This window comes from Trachemys scripta, chromosome 9, assembly GCF_013100865.1.
Source record: "Trachemys scripta elegans isolate TJP31775 chromosome 9, CAS_Tse_1.0, whole genome shotgun sequence".
NCBI classification, from domain to species: domain Eukaryota; kingdom Metazoa; phylum Chordata; order Testudines; family Emydidae; genus Trachemys; species Trachemys scripta.
In genome coordinates this window covers 39,169,953-39,189,899 of record NC_048306.1, presented here as the reverse complement: position 1 = coordinate 39,189,899, position 19,947 = coordinate 39,169,953, and the positions used below count along the sequence as shown (strand labels likewise).

The 19,947-nt window shown below is 50.2% G+C and overlaps 1 protein-coding gene across 3 annotated transcripts in view; it reads left to right on the top strand.

Annotated features, from left to right (window-relative positions):
* The first annotated feature begins 496 nt into the window (after positions 1–496).
* The window catches only part of FRMPD3 (FERM and PDZ domain containing 3), a 146,186-nt gene continuing 126,735 nt past the window's right edge, over positions 497–19,947 (top strand). The window contains exon 1 of one of the 3 annotated variants that reach the window (XM_034781383.1): positions 497–685. The gene's annotated coding sequence lies outside the window, so the exon portion shown is untranslated. The remainder of the gene's footprint in view (positions 686–19,947) is intronic. The other 2 variants (XM_034781380.1, XM_034781384.1) reach the window with 2 other exon arrangements.

Sequence of the window (19,947 nt, the reverse complement as noted above, 5' to 3'; positions counted from 1 at the left end):
GGGTGGCCCCGGATCTGGGCTGGCCGGCTGCTGCTGGAGCTTTGCTTGGCCCTGCAGCTCTTTAGTATCCGCTCTGCGCCCCCCACGGGCACCGCTAGCTGTGCGGCCCCTTCCCCTCTCCCTGCTGCCCTCGGCTCCCCGCCTGGGGGCGGCGCTCGGGGGAGGGCTCCCGAGGCACAGCGCCTCCAGCCAAGGTCACGGAGCGGAGCCGCGGGTCTCAGGAGAGGAACAGCCCCCCGGCCAGGCGCTATGTGCCGGGCTCCAGCCACGGGGCGCGGGTCGGGGGCCGGTGGGGTGCTCGCTGCGGAGTCGCTGTGGATCGGGGCCGAGGGGGCAGCCGCCGCGGTGCGTGTCTAACCCCCTAGCGGGCGGCGGCTTTCCCTGCCCCGAGAGCAGAGGCCCGCGCCCCTCCCTCCGAGCTGTCCGGCCGCCTGGCCCTGCGCCGCAGCATGGACACGCCGCAGCCAGGGGGCTGAACGGAGCGCGGAGATGGAGACGGCAGGAGCCTGCGTGCGTCGCTCCCAGCCCCCTGCACCTCCGGCAGAAACTTCCCGGGGCAGCCCGCTCCCTTCCCGGCCCTGCTGCTGCCCGGCGCTGAGCCCCGGCCGGCCGCGCTGCTGGCGGGGAAGGCGGGAGGAGTAGAAAACACCGAGAGGAAGGACGGGAGGGGCAGCCGCCAGCCAAGGTAAGGCGAGCGGCTCCAGGGCAGCTCTGCGGCGGGTCTGGGGCGGGCCGGGAGGAATTGGGGGCGACCAGCAGCTGTGCCCGGCTCGGCCCGGCCCCTCGTTTGGAGTCCGAGGCTAGTTCTGTAGCAGGAGCCAGCCCGAGTCCTGCAGTGCTGCTGGCTTTGCCGGCTGTGTTCAAACCGCTTCCCTCGGCGTGTTTGCCCTGGCTTTCATTACAGGGCTGTCGGGTGGGCGCGCAGCGGGAGAGGTATTTGTGTGGAGACCTGTGTGACTGAGGAGTAATGGCCATGGTGTGCAGACTTGCCTGGTTTGTGATGATCAAACAACCATCGTGTGTGTGTGGGAGACAGACTACACAACCCCCTTCTAGGAGCACACACAGAAACAGTATAGCCCTATACCCTCAATCCACATACACCACCCCCTCTGTTTGCACACACAGCCCTCGCCACACAGCCCCCCCCCCCACAGCATCCCCTGTCCAACTTGCACACTCCCACCCCACCAAGTGCACAAAGTCCTCTGTGCATATACACAGCTCTATACATACACTCAAAGCTCAGCCTAGTCCTATACACTCCTGGCCCCAGAATACACATATATGTCTGCGTGTCCTGTCGCTTTGTGCCTGGAGTGCACTGCGTATCCGCCCATTGGCTGGAGCAGAGAGGGTGCAATGGGTTCCAAAGCCATATCCTGAAGTGGATGTGCACTCCTTACACACAGTGACCCCCCCCCCCAAAACCACTGTCCCTGAAATAGAAGTGTACTCCTAGTGGGTTGTGCAAGCAGATAGGCTGGGGCCCTACCAGAGCAACTTGGAAATGGATACAAATGCACACACCATAAACATATGCGCATCCCTATGCATGCATGCTGACAGTTCCGAATTGCATCCGATGCTGGGAAGTGCACACACCTCTCAAAAACGTGTGTGCATTCCTGTGTGCCTGCATGCCGAGACCCCACGTGTGCATGCACACAGATGGTCTCCGAATTTCCATTTCTTCCTAGGAAAACAGGTGTCACTTAACTCTTGCAGCTGCTGCTTCTCTGCAAAATGGCACACCAAGGTGGGCCCCGCAGACTTGCTCATTACTGGACAGTGCTTGTCTTTGCAAATGCTCTGGTCAGTGGCCCTTAGCGTCTGCTGTGCCAGCATTGTGCACTGAAAGGGTGGGGGGAGGGGGGCAATTTATAATCAAGGGACCATCTTGTGAAACCTACTGCACTGCAACCATGGTAGCTCAGTTTCTATGGGGATGGCTTAAAGCCTTCTTCTGAGTGTAGATTCCCAAGGAACTGTAGCTTTGCTTGGCAGCTCCTTTAGCACTGGAAAGACCAATGTTTGATTCTCAGGGGGATTGGTGTGCTTGAGAGAGAGGACTGTTTGATGCTCAGGGAGTAGGATCTTTGATTGGGAAGTTGTTTATTGCACTGCGGAGACTGCAGCTTAGTTTCTCTGGAGGCAAGATCCTTGCATAAGCGCTATCCTGAGGCATTGCATTTGGATCACTCGGGATTTTGCATACTGTCTCTGCTGCACGTCTTGAGTTTGATTCGCCAGTGCTGGGAGAGAAGTTGGTTTCCTGTTGCTTTCTGCAGACTGCCCATTTGACAACGTCCCCTTCCCCAGGGTGAGTGGAAATTCATTCTCTGTTTCTTCAGCCCTGGGCTCCCTCACTGGTCTCCCAAACCTGGGTTAGAGGAATATTTTTTTTTGAAAAGGCAATGAATCTAATGAATAAAACCGAAGATTGTATAAATCACAGGAATTAGGAGATCAGTGGCTGGCCCTACATTACTCCTCTTTGTAGTTATGGTTTTAATAATCTCATCAGCGAGTTCCCTATGTTCCCTCATTGATGCGATCTTTGTGTTGCTTCTATTGGGACCCTTGGTGTCGATTAGGCTGTATCACTTTGACCCTTTTCACCACCAGGCTAGCTAAACGTGCTGAGACATGGCGATAAAAGAGGGTTCTGATCACTGAAGCCGTATCCACGTTAGAGCCAAAATATTCAAAACTGGGTGCCTGAAGTTGTGCTTCTGTGTCCAGTGTTAAAGAACTAAATAAGTGGCCTGATTTGCAAAAGTGCTGAGCGCTCAGCATCTCCTATCGACCTGAAAATGAATTATTGGGTGCTCAGCGCTTTTGGACATCAGGTGCAGATGCTGCCGTGTTGTAAGCCGGCAGAACCTTTGGTGTAGCTCCCTGTAGCGCTCTTGGGAATAATCCTACGGGACATTGGGATGTCACATCAAAAAGAAAATGTCCCAATTGAGTGTGAATGATAGTGCTATGACCACTGCAGTTGGTGACCCAGCAGAGTCCCCAAGATTGGGAACCTGAGTAACAGGCAGACAGCGCCCCCTAGTCAGGGAGCTGGTATCAACTCAGTCATTTCTTCAAGGGCAGACTGTGACAGTTGTTTGTCTAAGTGTTCAGAAAGTACATTGAATTGAAAGGGAGCTGTGCAAGGGGGACATGCAGAGCAGACTCAAACACAAACACCAGCGGCACTTCCACTAACAAAGAAATGGGGAATACTAAGGTGAGGGCAAAGTAATGGACTCTCACAGCTGATAAGAAAAGTGATGATAATATTAATAAATTAGGCCTCTTCTCCATCAGTTCCAGTTTCCAGCAAGGGCTCTCACATTCAGCCCAACTTCCTGTGCATCCTGAACAGGAGGAAAGGAAGAGTGAGAAGGGAAATGATGAAGGCCTGGAGCCTGAATCTGGCCCAATCCAGGCTGTGACCTGCTGTGTTTCAGAGCAGAAGTGTAGGGCTTAGTGATTATCTCTGGCTCTGGCAGGTGTTAGGTTCTTGACAGAGATAAATGGCTGGGGAAGAAGAATGCCACCTTCTAAATTAGCAGTGGAAGAGGCCGAGCTGGGCTCAGGTGAGAGAGAGGCTTTTCTGTCTCTGTTGATAACATTTTGTACTAACTCAGAAATCTGTGGTGCTGATAAACTTCTTCATGTGTGAGCCGGGCTGGTTCCAGGCTGGGCCTTTTGAATAATGCATAGAAGCAAAATGGTCAAATCCGCTGCTGTGAGAAATCTCAGAGCAGGATGGAATTTAAAGATAAGGCAGATACCAGTGGTGCCTTATCTTATCCGGTACCCATGGCAGGCCTTTTGGATCAATCTCAGGAGCCCTTCTGGGTATGATGGGTGCATGGAGCATGCCTGGTGGGTTAGCTGCCAGTTTCCTGAGAGATTAACACCAGAATCAGTCGCAAATCAAAGGAGCATCAAGATCAAGGGAATGCTTTCCACATTTGCTTTTCCTTCACCCCTGGCTGGTGAGGAATAGAGCTCTCCTAGTGCTTACATGGAGCTTTGCAAACACCAGTCCTGCTGCTGCTCCCCTTGAAATCAATGGCAAACTCTCCTGGCTTTCAGTGGAAGCGTTAGTTAATCTTGCCTCACAACCACCCCCTGGGAGTTAGCTGTAGTTAAAGCCAGCTCTCACACAGCAAGATTACGCTGTTGTTATAAAGCATTTATACAATGCCATAAATATACACAGTGCTCCCAGAAATACATGAGACTTGTTTCCCTGCCCCGAGGAACCGACAGGCTGAATGAGACAAGATGTAGAGCAGCAGACTTGTCAAGGCTGGGTGCGGATTATTGAGGAAGAGAAGGGAGTTGGGGTCGCTTAAAGAGATGAGGCTTAAGGAGGGATTCAAAGGGATGAGGAGGTGATCAGAACCCTCGCTTGAGACTCGGGAGACCTGGATTCAATTCTCTGTTCTGTCATGGGCTGTGTCTGACCATGGACAAGACCCATGATCTTCCTGTGCCTTAGTTTCCACATCTGTAATATAAGGGTATAGCACTGACTTGCCTTCCCATGAGGATCAGTACACTACAGATTGTGCAGTATTTGGTACTGTAGCACTGGGGGCCAGAAAAGAACTTGTAGCTAGAAGGTGACACAGCCGGTCATGACAGAACTGAGACTAGCACTCAGGTCTGGGAGCTCCTCGTCACTGGGTGTTGTATCGTTGCCTCACCAGAGGTCTGGGAGTTGAGGGAAGGCTCTTCACATTTGTAGTCCAGTTACACATTGAAGCTATAGTCTGGCTGCACTGTGCACAGTCATCCGCTCCCTCTTCATCACCTGTAGGGGAGACAGTCCTCTAACTGTTACAGTTGCTCCTGCCCCAGTTCCATTTAACAAATGCTGTGGGGTTTGGGAGATGGGAGGTAGAGAAGGGGAGCTGACTTACCGTGATGCTTCACAACTCTAGGCCATCCATTCAAATCCAGTTCAGGTCGGGGTGGTGAAAAGGTGTTACCATCAGCTCTTTGGCAACGTGCATGCAAAGTGGTGTTGGCATCAGTCAGGTTCTTAGTGAACGGGTGTCCCCATCACAAGACCAAACGGCATGATTGGCGCCCTCATTGGCAGCCTGAGTAGAGCATGTGAGAGCTACTGGGGACTGGCTGCCCCCCTTTCATCCCAGAGGTGGCTCCTGTAGGCCAGGGTCACGGCATGTGGTAGGGCAGTGTGGGGGAAGCTGTTCTGAGGACAGGGGAATTCGGTCTCCACAGCATGTCAATTAGCCAGCTGCTTTTGCCAGCCCTAAATTGCAGTGGAAACCAAAAAGATTTGGGGGCTTGGCACGCTCCTGAGTATCAATTCCAGCTGCAGTACGAAGGTTCAAGTCTAAGCAAATAAGAATTCTTCAGGGATTTCACACACATACAGGGCCAGATCCTCAATTGGTGTAGATCAGTGTCGTTCTGCTGGATCCAGGCTTATTTACATCAGTGGTGGCTCTGTTGCACATGCCAGCATGGCTGCATTTTTGCTTCCCCATCTGCTCTGTCCTTGCCTCACTTCCTTCCTCTCTCTTTGTCCTTCATCCTGGCTCCTGATGGGAGGAGTTCCTGGGGTGTGCACCAGGGCAGGGCAGTACAAGGACTTTGGGTGCCTTGGTAGGCTGGGGAATGGGAGGCTCTGGGCATTGGAATCTTGCAGGGCTTTGTGTGGAGCCATCTCCACCATCTGTTCCGACCAGCTTTGGAAACAGAAGCTCCTGTCTGTCCACATCCGCTCTTCACAGCATATCTCGAGCAGGGTGGATTAATGCCCAATGACGTTAAAAACACTCTGAGCTCTTTGGCGTTTTCGCTCGCTCTTTTAAATTAATCAAAAGCTGGCTTCCGCAGCCAGTCAATAGTGAGATTTATCACTTAAACAGCGTTATTGATTGCCTGGGAAGCCTGGTTTCATATTGATAGATATGTACGGGTGCAGACAAGCTGGTGAGCCCTGTGCCATTAAAGGCACAGAACGTGTTGTGCCTGACCTACCCCCTGCAGCTGGGGAGCCACATCTGGTGCCCAGGGGGCATCAGCCCAGCAGAGCCAGCACTCCCTCTTTGAGTGAGAGTGGTGGTCTCTGTGTGTGACACCGTGGCCAAATTTGGCCTTTCCTTCCTTGTGCACTGGGCCTTCTCCAGGGTGGCACCTTAACAGGGCCTGATTACTGCTTGGCTGTCAGCATTCAGATTTGCGGCTTATACAGGAGCCACCTGCACCTGCTGTGTTAGCCTCTCTTGCACCCCCATGCTCACATTTTCGGAGAAGCTCACCATGCTAGTGGGGAGAGATGGAGGGGAGTGGGTCAGCGATATGGGCAGAGCACCTTCTTAGCTCGCTATGGAAGTGTTTGTCTACAGCGCTGGTTGGGCTGGTTAATGAATTGTGTGTCCTACCACAAATCTTGCTGCTGCCGTCAGTGCCCCCTAGAGGAGCAGCTGGCCTGGCATGGAGCCTTCATCTGGAAAGTTGACAGCAAGGCTGGGAGTATGTTAACATGTGGGATGGGCATCTTGAGTGGAACGAAGGAATCTTTATTAGCCGTCACTTTGATCTTTCTGAGCAGGCCTTGTGGTAGACCCATCAAAGGAGCCCTGCGGTGCCCTCCTCATTCTCCATATATTCCCACAGGTGTGACCATGATGCCCATCAGCCAAAGAGGCAGGGAGAAATGTGAGGCTTTGCCAGGCTGTAAGCAAGGGAGACTGAGCTGATGTTACTGTGTAGGGTGCTCATGGTGGTATTTCTCCATGAAAAGAGCAAGGCGTCATTGTGGTCTGAAATGGCTCTTCTTGTAGAATAAGGAAAACAACAAGAAAGAACCGAGTTAAAGTCCCCACGAAAGACAGCCGTGTATGTGTGTTCTAACAAGGTGCACCAACTCTGTGAACAAAACGGCAGCTGTCTTTGCACATGGGGAGAATCCTTCAAAACTAAAATAAATGAATGCATATAAACAAAAGGCCTCCCATTTTATAGCTGCATATGCCTTGCACGTGTCTGTGGTGGCCGAGGATACTGATACGTTCAGGGTGGGTTTCTTGGTACTAAAACTTCTCCAGAGAGGAATGGTCCGGTTGTTCAAAGGCTATGGGGGGCTGTGCACAGGGTATTTTGGTAACTCTGCTAACCCTGGGAACTGTCAGACTGTTCCAGCAGTACCCAGCTTCCCACTGCCCTTCCCCACCCTCTCTTGGAAGTAGGGCTACCAGTCCGTCTGTTGCACCATCTGAAGAGGCCAATTGCCTGCAGTGGTTCCAGGGCATTTTTAGGGATACCAGCTCCAGTCTGCTCCAGCAGGGCAGTTGTTTGGGTGATACCAGTCGAGGGGAGGTCCCAGAGAGGGGAGGTCCCAGAGAGGGAAGGTGTTGTGGAGGTTTGGTGTGAGGGGCTCTCGGTTGAGTGCGTATTCTCAAATAACTGGTATTTCTGTTCCTGCTGCTCTGTAAATGGTGTTTTTGAGGTCACCACCATGTAAATCTTTATGGGGTTCCCACCTGAGAGCTCACATTTCCTAACAGGCAGTTCAGTGGCCTCCGGGAAAGGAGTTTGGTGACCTCAGTCCGGTTCCCATGGGATGGGGTCTGCATCTCAAACCATTATGACAACTGGCGCAGTATCGGCAGAGAGGCCAAGAACTTGAATAGTGCTGGAGGCTGAGCTATCCCCATACCCTTAGGCAGTGCCACCAGGCCTGATGTGAAGCAGTGCTGAGCTTGAAAGCTCTTTATCAGGAAAGGCTCTGGGTCAGTGGAGCCCAGCCATAGTAGGGTGGTGCTCAGGATAGGATTAAAAACCAAGTCAAGGTTCTTCTTTACCAAACTTTTCACTCTAAATGTGTCATGTGTACTGCACCGTGTTGTACTGTGTTCCATCCCCACTGCATGGTAATACCTGTCTCTGCAGCACAACTTGCCTCGCACAGCCCTGCATTATAATTCACTCTTGCTGCACAGCAACGTTTGTGCAATGTACTGGTCTGCATCCTCTACTGCACCTCACTTTATACTGCACTGTCTGACACTTGAACTGCTCTCTCCCGAGCTGTGCTGCAATCTCCACGGCTGGTGTGTGCTCTACTGCGCCTCATTACACTGTAATCACACTGCATTGCCCTGCCTGGCCCCGAACTGCCCTCACCCTGCATTGCACTGAAAGGCCCTGCCTTTTACTGTGGTGTGCACTTCATAACACCACACCTCTTGCCACTGTGTATAGGAAACAAAGGGGTTGGCTGGGGTCTGAATGAGACATTGCCCTCTTTTAGTTTAAAGTAGGGGGAGATGGGCATGTGGCATCCTGTCCAATGCAGAGTCATGGGCAGCTTTGGGGGGGAAATGAGGGGGGCTTCACTTGAGTTCAGCTTTCTCTGTTGTCCCTTTAAGTCCCTGCAGTATGACTTGCCTGAAATTGCAAGTCCCTGCTTCCTGAAATTGCACATATGGTAGCTAGCGCAGCAGGTCTGTCATTGAATAATGAATTCTCCATGAATAGCAGAGGGAAATTACCAAAAGCCCCGGAGTGCGAGTTAGTTGCACTCCCTGCCTTGAGATTTCATGGTACAAGCCAGTGAACGTAGATGGAAGACCCCAGTCTTTAAGGCAGCTTCTGCTCCAGTGACTTTCTTCAACTCCCAGGAGCAGTGCAATGCCCGCAGTTGCAGCAGCAACCTCCGGCGAGTCCTGCCTCACACTAGAGGTGGAATCATGCATGCGTAGAGTCAGGCACCAGTTTACTCTTCTCAGCTAATGATGTGATTTGTCTGAGTGTGTTTGTAATGTTCCCATCTCAGTAGCGTCTGGGCACATTATCCAGATTATATGCAACATCACATGGAGATAATCCCTTACTCTGGATAGTCCAACAGTTCTGGCTCAATTACTCATACACACACCTGTGACAGTCTATAGACAAGCCAGTGTCTGATGAAGGAGGTGTTTCTTGCACTCAGAAAGGCAAGATACCTGGGTTCTGGAGCTAGGGATCCTCCACTAAAAATACCGTCTCCCCAGCCCCCATCTAGGGATTGTCAGCAAAAGTGCTTTAGCCACTGTGAGGCCAATGTAATGATGCACAGGGAGAGAGGCAGTGCTGAAGGCAGCCATCTCCCAAACCAAGTCGGGCTTCATATATGAGCATCAGCACCTGGAATTGTGCTGGGCAATTTAACGTTCTCAGACCAATCCAGTAGCTATAGCAGATTGAAGCCGGTGGGACGCTTTGGTCTTCACAAGTAGCCCCAAGGATATTGTTGCCCCTTGTTTACCCAAGAAGCTAGTCAAAGTTTGGAGCCCTGGGGACATTTCAGTTGGAGGTAGAAATTGATAGTCTGGACTTTTTTTAACGCAGTCTTGTTTATTTAGAGAAATGTACCAAATCCTGCTTCTCCACACACAGGAGGAGCCAAGAACAAAAAGAGCAATTTCTTTGTTTCCAGATCTAAGCCCTTTTAGCCAGCTACAGCCTAAAGCTCTCTCTCTAGCTTATCCCAGGCTCGCACTGTGCTCACAGGCTACTGCTGGGCTTTCTGCCTCTCTCTGTATCTGTCTGGTCTCAGTTTCAACGTGCAATGCCTTCCTTCACACACACATAAAACACAAACAGTATTCAGCAAAGCCTCTCTCCCAATCTGTCCAAACGCCTGGGTGGATTCACAACCCCTTCTTGTCTTCAATAGGGGGACTTCTCATGAGCTTACCCTGGCAGTTAATTGGTAGGTGTATTCACACCCACTTCCAATGACATTTTAACTCAGCCCAGAACAAAGTTTCACCCATCACTGCAGCCGGCCAGCCTGAAAGTGACAAAAGTGCAACTGATTGTGGTGAGGGCTGCATCCTCAAGGAAACCTTTTAGCTTGCTACAGATGGGTTAAAAAGCCCTGAGCAACTGCTGCTACCTGGGAATCCAAGAGTGGGCAGGGCTTCCGATGAGCCTTCGTTTGTGTCCATCTTTGCAAGGGGAACGTGTATCTATACCTGGAGTTCTCAGGATCTTTCTCCATTCCTCAAATGATTTCCCCCTTTGCAACCCACTCTGTCTTCTTCGTGCTGAGTTTGAGCAGCTTGCTGTCCTCCACATAAATTCCCAGTCAGGCCCTGGGAAAGCAAAGAGACTGCACCACCTGGAAAAGGAGACATAGCACGGTGGCGGCGTCCACATACTGAACGCGTTGCAGCCCAAAGGTGTCTCAGTTTCATCCAAAGCTTCACCTATATGTTGAACAGGAAGGGTGGCAGAATAGAGCCCTACACCACCAGCACGAATGGGCCCCTGGGATGGCTTAGCAGGTAACCACAGTCACCACCCCCCTAAGTCTTCCCAAGAACCGTCTCCTCCCTTGCCTGTATGGTCTCACAAATGGATCAGTAGCACTGTGTGATCAGTGGTACCCAAGGCTGCTGATAAAGCTAATGAAATCAGCCTGGATAGCTGACCTTTGTCCAGTTATGGGAGCTAGACTATCAGAAGAGAGGCTTTGGCGAGGCAGTGTTGCCTAGTGGATAGGTCACTGGACTGGGACTCAGGCGGCCTGGATTCTATGCCTGGCTTGGACAGGGTCTCTAGGTGTTACTTCAGACAGTAACTTCCAGAAGTAGTGATCGTCCATTCCACCCTTACCCACTTGACGTTAACAAAATAATGTTGTTGTATTTTTATGAAGCTAGCATAATTTACAGCTAAAATAGCACACAAGAAACATGTCCAGTCCAATCTCCTTTGTCATCTCATCTTTGTTTAAGGCCAGGGTGCCAGGAGGGAAGAGGAATGAAGAAAACAAAACACAAAAGGGAGTTTACATCCCATGTCACTAAGATGTGCGTAGTGCTGCCTAATGTTGCTATCTCACAGGGTTTCAATTTGTGGATGTTAACCTGTATAAAAAGCTCTTCCTCAAGGAGGGGCGTGTCCCCCATTCCCTTTATGGGACTTGCTGTGAATCTGCTTCCAGATGGTTATGTGGCATGCTTGGACTATTCAAAGGTTGAGGCAGTTCTAAAGCCTGCTGCAGATGGACAGAAAGTACTTTTGCAATCTATGAGTGACCATTGTATTTCTGTTATCCCGGCCAGGACGCCAGGAAAAGAAATGAAATGAACTCACTGCTTCTGCTTTTATGGATTAATTTCTCTCTAGCGTTCAAGCCAAACGTTTTCCCAGATCCCCTGCCAATAGCAGGGAACTAACTGATAATGCAGATGCTATTAATAAAGCAAGTGTTGTTACATATTCATATCAGTCAGATTTCTAATTCAACTACATGAAAAAAAACACTCTGTAGCAGAGAAGCATTAGGGAGGATAATGTAAGTTTCATTCTACCAGCATTGGCAAATCCTACTCTGTTCAGAATCCTTCGTTTCAGGATTCCTGAATTAAATATTCCATTTGGCCCTCTCTGATTTTTGTAGACGAATCTCTGCTGGCTTTGCATCCCAGCACTAGGGACATTTTTGTCTGACTGTTTAACTCTGTTTTGCTGGGAGGAGCAAAGATCCATCATTTCCCATTCTAACAGATCCTGTTGATTGGCAGTAATGTTGTCCTCTTAGCTAGGTACCTGGCAAATGTGAGTTCCCCAGGGCAGGTTTCCTTGCCTTGATTTGAGTTAGATACATTGATCTGCACTTAGTCATTCTTGCCTAGTACCTAGGCCACCAGGGACTGTAGGCACTGGTGATTCCCTGGGCGTGTCAGGACGGAGGGAGGACTAATATCACACCTGGGGGTTTGTCTGCATGAGAGCTGGAGGTGTAATTTCCAGCTTGAGGAAGATCCATGCTCGCTCTGATGGAATTAGCGCATTGAAAACAGAAGTGAGGCCACAGCGGTGCCTGGGGTGTGAGGGATTAGCAGCCCTGAGCATGCACCTGTGGTCTTGGATGGGTTCATACTGGGGGTGCCTAGCCTCTCCCACCTCTCCTCCTGCTGTGGCTACACTTCTATTTTTAGCTTGCTATGTCCCCTCCAGCTGGGAGTCCCAGCCCCAGTGTAGCCACACGCTTAGACTCTTTCACGATACATAGGCAAAGCAGCAGAGCCCAGCAGTTCCGCTGCCCAGAGCTCAGAGAAGCTCTGCCCCCTCCAGGTACAAGTAAACTAGAGCTGGAGGTGTGCTTTCCAGCCGGAGGAGGTGCACCTGTGCTAACTCTGATTGCTGGAATTAGCAGAGTTGGCACAGCAGTGGGAGGCACTAGCAGCCCGAGTACATACCTCAGCCAGGGTCGTTCTTGGGGCGGCTGAGCCCCTCCCACTGGTAGTGCCACGGCGGTTACACTCTGTTTTTAGCACGCTAGCTCAGTTCAAGCTACCTTGGATCTGTCTCATTGAGCTGGGAATCCAACCTTCCAGCTCTAGAATGACACACCCTTCCCTGTAATCCCCTGTTTCACTGCGTACAGCTGGAATGAGCTCTCTTGGTCCTTTATAGGGATCACCTGACCCCTTCTCAGTTGGGTCTGATAATTGTACAGGGCCGGCTGGCTCCAGCTCCTCTGGCCCTTCCAGGGGCAGAGCACTGTGTTATCTTTCTCCTGACATCCCATCCCCAGGATGATGGAATTCCTTTGTGGGTATGTTTCCTAGTAGCTAAACTGTTCCCGTTTTAGGGCAGGTTCTGCATGTTAACTTGCTGTTCAAACCTAGCTCTCCGAGTGCATATTACCTTTATTCACCTTGATCACTGCTCTGCGGAACCAATTGATCAATTTGTCCTGCTCTTCTGTTTCCCTTCCTGACTGCGTCAGCTGCTCTTCTACCGTGTCCACAAGAGTCTCTGTATTAGGAGCTCTGACTATCAGTGAGCTGTGCAAGTTTAACATTGACTGCGTGGACAGGGTCTGTTTCTCTGCTTGATTCCTGCACTGTAGCATTTTGCTAAGGACAGCTTTGGGAGGACTGTGTCAAATACTCACGCCAGCCAGCCTGGTGTTTATGCCATTTGCCACCATTCTATATGATCAAACAGGAGGAATGCCTTCTCAACAACATTGTGTCAAGGCATTGCATATCAGGGCAGTGACCTTGCACAAGACCTTAGGAATATGATGGATGGATAGATAAACAGAGAAAAGATTGGGGCAGACGCCTTCCTTCTTTATTTTGTGTATTTTACAGCAGTGGTTCTCAACCAGGGGCACACATATACCTCTGGGGGTACGCAGAGGTCTTCCAGGGGTACATCAGCACATCTAGATATTTGTCTAGTTTTACAACAGGCTACATATAATGCACTAGCGAAGTCAGTACAAACTAAAATTTCATACAGACAATGACTTGTTTGTACTGTTCTATACACTGAAATGTAAGTACAATATTTATATTCCAACTGATTTATAATTCTATGGTAAAAATGAGAAAGTAAGCAATTTTTCAGTACTAGTGTGATGTGACACATTTTTGTATTTTTATGTGTGATTTTGTAAGCAAGTAGTTTTTAAGTGATGTGAAACTTGGGGTACGCAAGACAAAACAGACTCCTGGAAAGCGTACAGTAGTCTGGAAAGGTTGAAAGCCACTCTTCTACAGCGCCAAGTATGACTGCAGGATCCAGGAACATCACACAAGAAGTGCTTGTGATGGGTGGGCTCATACAGGTGAAATGGGAATGAGCCAGCTGATAATGGGACACATGCAGGGCTAGGCTGGAAACAGATATACAGTGCTGTTTGGTTTTACAAGACTTATGCTCTCCAGCATAAGTTTATATATATGAAAAACAAAGTGTACCGAGAAATCCCAGCAAAGGGCTAAATACACTTACAGAGTTGTTCCTACATCAGGACATGCTTTTTGTCATCCATGCCTCCAAAATTGCAGCAGCATTTTACAGTAAGCCATAAATTGGAAGAAATACCTTATTATTCATAAAGCATTATGGATGTGTCTGTAAACGACCGCACAGTGAAGACTGCATTGAGAAATGCGTGTAAAGCACAACTGAAATCTTATATTTTAATGATTGAATTCAGTCTCCAAATTTGGCCCAATAAATCATCAGAGGTTGATTGAATTTTTCATATAAGTTTTTTCAGAAAATCTTTACTAACATTTGCAGAAGGAATGCTTGAGTTTGACCTTAACAATCTTACATTTTTTGCCTCCCTTGAGGCCTTCACGACCTACCAACTTTTCACACACAAGGTTTCAGGTTAGGACACATCTGCAATAGCCCATTCAAATTTCAACCCGGGGATTGCCCTTCTTCACCATAACCGAATTGATCATCGCCAGAGAAGGGAAATGCCCAGCTCCGTCTTCTGGAAGATCCATCCTTCCACAGGAAGCAGCTGCCTCTGTAGCAAAGCTGCAAGTTCGTGTGTCTGACAGCTTGTGTTTCAACTCTCCCCCTCTCCACCCCTTTTGTTGTGGTGGGAGGGCACGAGGCTTGCAGCTGAAGTGCCGCAAGAGTGGGGTTATGAGCCCTGCTCTCTAGCTTCTTCCTTTGACCAATTCCCTGTGGTTTGTAGAGGGGTTCTAGGTCCATCAGACTGGGATTCCCGGAAGGGTGAAGCCCCCTCCCAAGGAGCATTAAAGGAAAGGGGGTGCAGAGATGGATTCCCTCATCCTCTTCTCTCCTGTTCAGTGCCCTGCCTCCCTTTAGAGCACCACCCTCAGCTCCTGGCGCTGCTGTCTGGTGCAGCACAGGGGACAAACGCAGCTGGCTCTATGGGGCAACATGGAGGGAGTGGAGCTCTGCAGGGGCCGGCGGGAGTGTGGGGAAGTGGGACTGATGCTAGGAGGGTGGTGAAACACTGGAATGCGTTACCTAGGGAGGTGGTGGAGTCTCCTTCCTTGGAGGTTTTTAAGGCCCGGCTTGACAAAGCCCTGGCTGGGATGATTTAGCTGGGAATTGGTCCTGCTTTGAGCAGGGGGTTGGACTAGATGACCTCTTGAGGTCCCTTCCAACTCTGATATTCTATGATTCTATGATGGGAGACAATGGGGCTCTCTGCAGGAGGGGATGGCACATCAGCAGTCCCTGTGTGTAACAGGCTGGCTTGCCCAGGGCCTGGAGAGCCTGGCCTAAGCCAGCCCTGATTGCAAGATGAGCCCCACTGGGGGGAATCAGGTAACTCCAGTATGAAAAGGCTCCGGAGAAGGGGTTAGGTCAGAGGCAGGAGGAGAGCATATGGAGCTATGACTGGGAGAAGGAGCAAGTTTGGCTCTTGCAAAGCCCTAGCAAGGTAAAAGCTGCAAGCGAGAGTTAGAGGAGGGGCAATGAGCTGAAAAACTCTGTGTGGGTTTGGGACTGTTGAGTTCTGTTTTGATCAACTGTGTTTCCAGCTGGAGGAGAAGGTGTGAAGGGCTGGTTAAAGGATTGCTCTGGGAAGGTCAGTGGAGACTGAGGGAGTTCTTGGAGGGGCCTGGGTGAAGGGGAAATAGAGATGGGGAGGCCACCCTGTGAAGTGCACTGAATAACTATATACTGACTAAACAGCCTGGCAGAGTCCCTGACACAGTCTTCATCAGCCTGGCGTTCAGAGAGAAGGCGTTCCATTAAAATGCAGGAGACCACCCATTAAGGCACTGTCACTGCCCAGCCACCACTCATTAACTTTACAAACCTCCTTCTCCTGGCAGGGGGAGTTAGATACCATTATCCCCATTTTACAGATAGGGAAACTGAGGCCCAGGGAGTTTGAATGAGAATGACCCAAGTTCGTACAGCAAATCAGCAGAAGTGACCAGATTAGAACCCAGGCATCCCTGGCTCTCCAGCCCATGTTCAGTCTGTTAAGACATATCCTTGTATGAAACTTATGGGCTGATGGTGTCAGGGTCCGCTCTTGCTGGGGAAGATGGCAGACGAGAGACACACAATCTGATTTGTCCCCCTTTCAGCTTGGCCATTCTCCAGTCACACTCATGCTACCGAATCCAAGTGGAAAATCCATTTCTCAGCAGGGCTGGCCCTGTGCTGTCCTGAGCCGGGGCAGTAGAATGTTTAGTGGCTATTTGGTGTAGGAGTGACTAGGAACTGTGCATGGAGAGGAGTTTACCATTTGCATAAAGGCAGCAAAAATCCTAGGGCCATCTCACTGTCCAAATTAGGCACCACAGAGGCAGGGCTGACTGCACCATACTGTAAAAGCTGGCTGCTGCTCAGGGCAGCAGAAAGTACGGGCTGCAGCATGTTTACCTGGTGGTTATTGCAGGGGAGGTTTGAGGGATGAGGAGCTTCTTTAGGGTGACAAACCCGTACCCACTCCAGAGAGGATGCAGGTTGTGAAGATAGCACAGTACAGAGAGGCAATACCCTGTTCTCATTCACAGACAGGAGCATCTTGCTGAGTGTGAATAATGGAGGGGAAGTGCAATACTGTAGAGCACTATGAGATCTTTTGATCTCCAAGCTGCTGCCAAAAGGAGGTGAGCAGAGTTTTCCCCATTGGCAGAAGGTAGGGTGAGGCAGACTTACCCAAGGCCACAGAACCAGGAATAGACCCCACCTTTGCCAACTCCTAGGTGGGTGCTTTAACCACTAGACAGTGCTTCATATCTAGGGAGCAGATTCTGCTGGGAGCTGAGTGACCTCGACACCCACATGTCGGCACCTCGCAGAAGGCATGTTAGGCCCCAGGGGGTAGATCATCGTCACTTCCCACAACAGTTGTGATCCACTAGCGGGATGCGAGCTCACAAGGCTGCGATGTGCTGTACGTGGTGTGCAGTGTCCCTGCTCCTCACGTAAACACTCCCCCCCACCTCCCCAGATCAATCAGCATAACTGCCTTGGCGAGCCAAGAGCCTAACTGAGGACTAGGGATCAGCATTAATGTAAAGAGCCATTGGCTTTCTGAACACTTCTCAGCTGCTTGGGCAGCTCCCTAGCACTTTAACTAACAATTCCCCGTGCCCTGTTCCAACAGGCAGCAGGTCTCCTGTCACACCAGCCTGGAATGGATCCTGCTGGGGCTGATTTTGCTTCAGCTGTGCCAGAGTCTTGGTCAGGAACACGGGGGGAGGGTGGGATCTGTCGTGGTATTCAATGAACTCGTCCCTGTGATGAGTGTAGGTCTGGGTATAATTCCCTGGGTCTGGTCTCTTGCACCCCTGAGGCTGTGAGTGTCTGTTAGTCTGCTTTAAATGTTCTGACAATCAGCGAGGTGGAGGGAGCCCCATCCAGCTTTCCATGGGACAGATGTGATTTTACTAGGACATGGGAGGTGCCACCTCGGGGAAGAGAGGCTCTGGGATCCAAATAGCCAATAATAGGCACCTTGCCCCACCCATCCTCCATAAACCAAAGGAATTAGCTGAAACAGAATTCCTGGAAAGCGCATGGAAAATCTGTCTCCTTCCATCCCCAAACAGGAGGCTTAGTGCTACACCTGGACATGCTGTCGGGACAACGTACCATGTCAGCACCATGTGAGTGATCCGGAGGAATTCCTGAGAGAGAGAGCCATGTGGCTCACTGACCAGGGCAGCCTGGTAACAAGTGAGACTTCTGCATCCAAACGTGTGCTTGGGGTCCTTGCTGTGAGCTGGCACCAGGGAGGAGGGATGATCTTGGAGCTCAAGGAGCTGATTTTCAGCTGCGACAAAGACCCAAATTCCAGTTGAAAGTTCTAGAAGCTGTGGGTGCTCAGCACCTCTGCAGCTCTGACCTGAGCGCATCCAGAGATCCATTAACACAGCCAGGAGACTCAAAACACCAGCTTAGGGCTAAACGCAACTCTGTGTAAGCAGGTGTCTGTGGAAGTCAGTGACTTGCACCCACTTACACCAGAGGATTATCTGGCCCAGAGTATGCCGTGTGCCTTGCAGGACTATGGGTACGTGTTCCTTCCTGTTCAGAGCCCCGCTGATTGCAGAACTCACAAAGCTCGGAGGGGCTGTGTGAGCAAAGCCCCAGTGCTCCTTTGGACTCTAATACTGTCTCATTTTGAATTAATTTTAAGGCTGTTTGAAAACTCTCAGTGGCGAGGAAGGATATTACTGCATACTGCAGCATCTCTCAATGAGACTTTTACAAAGGCACTCTCAGCAGCAAGCACACAGGGCAGTTAACCGAGATCTGAACCGGTGTTAATAACAGCCGTTAGCAGTGAAAGGACTCTACAAAGCCAAAGAAACAGTCCCTGTTGAGGCTCTCTGGTGACTTAATGCAACTCATTCAGCTTGGAAGGTGGAAGAGGTCCAGTCATTTCCACTTCTTCTTTATCTTTGAATTTCACTGTCTACTTCTCCTGCATTAGCCCAAGCTCTGGGCTGCACCTCCAGGTTTCAACTGAACAAATGCAGCTATTACAGGTGGGTGTGGGTGTGGGTGTTGAGCAGTTATATTACAGTGGTGCCAAGAGGCCAAACAGCTCCGGGCCCCGTTGTGCTAGATGCTGTACAAACATACAGCAAACGGCCGTCCCTGCCCTTGGGAGCTTGCCGTCTAAAAGACAAAGCATAATAGGTGGAGGAAACAAACACACAGACAGGGTGAGGGGTGGAGGAGGGGAAGTAATAAAAATAATCAGATGGACACAGTTCTTAGGCAATAATCACAAGTTACCAACTGCCCAATTAGTATGCGATGGCAGCTCTCTGTATGCGTTATGGCAGAGGTGAGTTTTTTTGAAGGAGGGTAAAGAGGTGGTTTTATGGATTTTTGACTGGTTGCTTTTCCCCATGTGTATGCGATGATCTGGGGTAAAGCCCAAATATGCTTGCGAGAGAAAAGAAGAAGTGAGCATTCAAAGTGGGCAGCATTGGTGGAGTGTGTATGTTTATATCTGTGTCTATAGATCTCTCTCTCTATATATATACAGACACGTACAAATACACACACGTTCCTATTATGTTTTGTTAGTGCTCTTTTGTTTTCTTCTTAGGGTACATCTACACTACAGGGGGGAGTCGATTTAAGATACGCAAATTCAGCTACGTGAATAGCGTAGCTGAATTCGAGGTATCGCAGCCGACTTACCCCGCTGTGAGGACGGCGGCAAAATCGACTTCTGCGGCTTTCTGTCGACGGCGCTTACTCCCACCTCCGCTGGTGGAGTAAGAGCGTCGATTCGGGGAGACGCGATAAATCGATCCCCGAGAGGTCGATTTCTACCCGCCGATTCAGGCGGGTAGTGTAGACCTAGCCTTAGACAGCATCACCTGACAATCTCTTTGTTTAAGTGACCAGGCTGGGGAAAGCTGCAAGCAGTAACAAGTGAAAGCAACTCCCTTGTCTAACCCATTGGGGATTGAGCACTGAGATGATTCTGTAGCAGCAGAGCTGTCTTGTAATTTAGGTGATAATTTTATTTTGGAAATAACATTAGGATGCTTACAAGCTGGGGTTTTGTGAATGCAGCTGCTGCCATGGGTTGAGCAGGCAAATTTGTAGTTATTTGCTCTTCTGCTAGGCACTTTCCACTTTCATTTTCTGCAGCAAGGGTATCATTTGGAAAAGGCTCCACTAAATTTTCAATTTCTTCTTGAATGATGATCTCCATTTGATTTGATTTGCTTTTACATTTTTCTAAAGCGACTGCGAGCCTGTGAGCACGAACTGGAGTGGTGTATGTCTGCATATGCGTGTGATGCCAGAATCCTGCTTATCGGACACATGAGTGTTTGTTTGTAAACAGACTGTGCTGGAAAGAGGCTTGAGGGGCATGTCTGATGAGATGGGGGAGGAGACTGATCCCCGCGAGATGTGGAGTGGGACAGCCCGTCTTGTGGTTTAACGGGTGTGACGACTGGAAGTCAGAGCAGCTGGGTTCTGTGCCTGGATCTGCCACTGCTTTCCTGTGAAATCTTGGGCAAGGCACTTGATCTTTGTGTGATTCAGTTTCTCCATCTATAAAATGGGGGTGATGCCCATCTGTCTCACTGGAGTGTAAAATAGTTCATTATAGAGGCTTTGCACCTTCCCCTGACACGTCTGCCGATGGCTGGCCCATCAGAGCCATTTAGTCCAGCT